Source organism: Sinocyclocheilus rhinocerous, unplaced genomic scaffold, assembly GCF_001515625.1.
Source record: "Sinocyclocheilus rhinocerous isolate Xijiao unplaced genomic scaffold, SAMN03320098_v1.1 scaffold21471, whole genome shotgun sequence".
In the NCBI taxonomy this organism is placed as follows: domain Eukaryota; kingdom Metazoa; phylum Chordata; class Actinopteri; order Cypriniformes; family Cyprinidae; genus Sinocyclocheilus; species Sinocyclocheilus rhinocerous.
In genome coordinates, this window is record NW_015642259.1 from 1 (window position 1) to 2739 (window position 2739).

The 2739-nt window shown below is 37.8% G+C and overlaps 1 long non-coding RNA gene across 1 annotated transcript; it reads right to left on the reverse strand.

Moving 5' to 3' along the window:
- Positions 1-69: 69 nt before the first annotated feature.
- LOC107755756 (uncharacterized) lies at positions 70-1002 on the reverse strand. Its single transcript, XR_001641738.1, has 4 exons — positions 876-1002; positions 521-772; positions 251-432; positions 70-164 (listed from the first exon to the last, which is right to left on the reverse strand). It is a non-coding gene; the product is annotated as an uncharacterized LOC107755756 (long non-coding RNA).
- Positions 1003-2739: the final 1737 nt, after the last annotated feature.

Genomic DNA, 2739 nt, shown 5'->3' on the forward strand with positions numbered 1-2739 from the left:
CAAATGCTCTCTGGACCCTGTGGACAATCTGGAACATTAAGATGTACAATAAGGTCACGGTCTTCAATGCTTTTTAGAGACCTGAGACATCCAGCAGGCAGCAAATAGTCCATCAACAGCTCTGTTGCCTCTAACAGCTCCTTTAAATTTGTGGCATCTTGAATCTAAAAACAAAATAACAATAACAACAACAACAACCAAAAATATTAATAATTATAACCTTCTAAAGTTATGACAAAGCTCAAAATACCTTTTTGACCTTCTCATATAAACAAGAGTCTGCAATGTCATTCAGTGTGGGTTTTGCTGACTCCGGGCCATTAACCAAACAGGAGAACAGTACTTGAGATAGAAATCCTGGAGCAGGCCCCCCATGGACTAAACTTACAGCAATTGCTTGTCCCGCGATGTAATAGCGGTTCTCTCTTAATGCTGAAGAAAAAGAAATTACATTTGGGACAAGAAAGTTCACAGTTCAACAACAAACCTGTTAAATTGTAAACTCAGTAATCTTACACACCCTCCTAATGCCGAGTTCACACTGCATGATCTTCAAAACTGAGACTGAAAATTCAGACTGAATCTGATCATGGATGGGAAAGGGACATCGAGGCTGTCCTTGCTTGAGTGCACAGAGCGAATGAGGAAGACCATGATGACACTCCTGAACCATACAACCCTGAACAAGAGCAGGAGAACATGTGCGGGACAATCTGACTGCTGCTGTGTCTGCTCCAAACATTTGTGTGCTGCTCTCCATGAGCATGACTATCTGTAAAACATTTAAACAGAGTAAAATATTTTACAATTAATGATGTCAGCATTTCATTTCATATGTTTACAATTACATGCTAATTTTGTCAAAGCTTCTTTACTTTTGTGGTGTACTGGGCTAAAGCACTGAGCTGGTCAGCAGAAGGTTACTGGTTCGATCTCCGCAGTCGTCACCACCGGTGTGTCCTTCAGCAAGGGTCTTTACTCCAGGTTGCTGCAAAGGGATTGGGGTCCCTGTAATAAGAGCACTGTGAGTCACTTCGGATAAAAGTGTCTTGGGCACTGACTTGAGCACTGTGAGTCACTTTTGTGTCTTGGGCACAAACGCTCAATAAAGCTGCTTATTTCTTATAGTAGTACCTTGAAGAAATAAACTTTATTATAAATGCATGCATATATTTCATACAGTTTATATTTGGGGGGTTTAAAGGGTTAGTTTATCAAAACATATAAATCCAGTAATTATTTACTGACCTTCACACTAGTTCAATCCTTGTTTTTTGTTTTTCTGAACACAAAAAGTGAATTTAGTTAAGTTTGTTCTGCTGGTTTCTGTTCAATACAATATCAGTCAATAGAGCCTGACGTTCAGAAGCTTCATGACATTATTTGATGATGCTTTTAAAGCTTCTGAAACTCAGGTTTCATTGACTGATGTTGTATGAACAAACCAGTACACTCGAAAAATTTAAGTATTACTACTTAAAAATTAAGATTGCAACAAACTTGACCAAACTCACATCCTCAGTGTCTTTTGGTTTTTCTCTAGATGTTCTCACTGGCTCTGGGGTAACTGAGGATGAAGAGACCACAGCAACATCTGGTCCAGATGAGACAGTAAGAGGTGGAGTGATGGAGCGTCTCATCCGTGGCACTAGACCATTTCCAGGATGCTGCTGTGGACTCCTCCATCCTCACTTCACACACCAGTCTGCGGACATTTGTGTGCAGACATAATACAAAAGCAGTCATTTTAACAGCACAATGTCATTTGATTTCTGTATTAGAAGTAACAGAATGATCTTACTTTATATTTTTGTTTCAGGTTTTCCCTTTTTTCCACAAATGCCGCCATCACCACCTTTCCTTGCAGGTCCTGCTCCACCACAAAAGCTCTGCAGCAAATGCACAGGAATCAAGAATCAGAAAAGTGCTGTGATAACTGTTTGAAATTACAATCATTAAAATAAACTACAACTTAAGATTTAAAATATGTTTTAATTTATTTCAGTAGTATACTCACTCAAAGCCTTTGATGGAAGCATTCCTTTATCAGTCACTCTGCAGCGAATAAATACATTTGTGTCTTTCCGTTCCTGTAACATCCAGACAAGATTAAGTGACCTGTGATTTATCTGCTCAATACTGCATTTACATGTTGTGTTAACTCACTTTTTATCTAACACAAGTGCTCCTCAATTTATCAACAGTACTAATGGACAAATAAAATAGATCATTTATGTTTAGTTACTTTATGTAGATTTGTTTATTTACATTACTTACATTCATCTAAAGCAGTGTTGACAAGTTATTTCTACATAATAGCACACATACATCACTCACTCAGTACATACAACTCACTGTTCATGTTGTGATGTGCTCATCTGCAATTCTTTTAGAACCTTTTCCTGCCAGATATTAAATAGACATTTATTAATTGTCTTTAAGATGTATATGGTTTATGTAAATTCATTTTGGTGGCGTACGTGTGTTTACTGGATCTCCCCTGTTCTATTATACCTAATAAAATGTGTTTTTACAGCAAAATCACAAATATACTATACTGTCTAGCGTCTTACACCCTCAACAATTGAACAGTTTCTACAGTAGTAGCTCAACAAATGTGATTTTAACAGGAACATATGTCTGTGATACATTACTCACCGCTGCAAAAACATGCTGTAAGTACGTTAGAATCCGTGGAAGCTCCCCTCAGCACAAACACAAATATGCTGATTGGGTCAT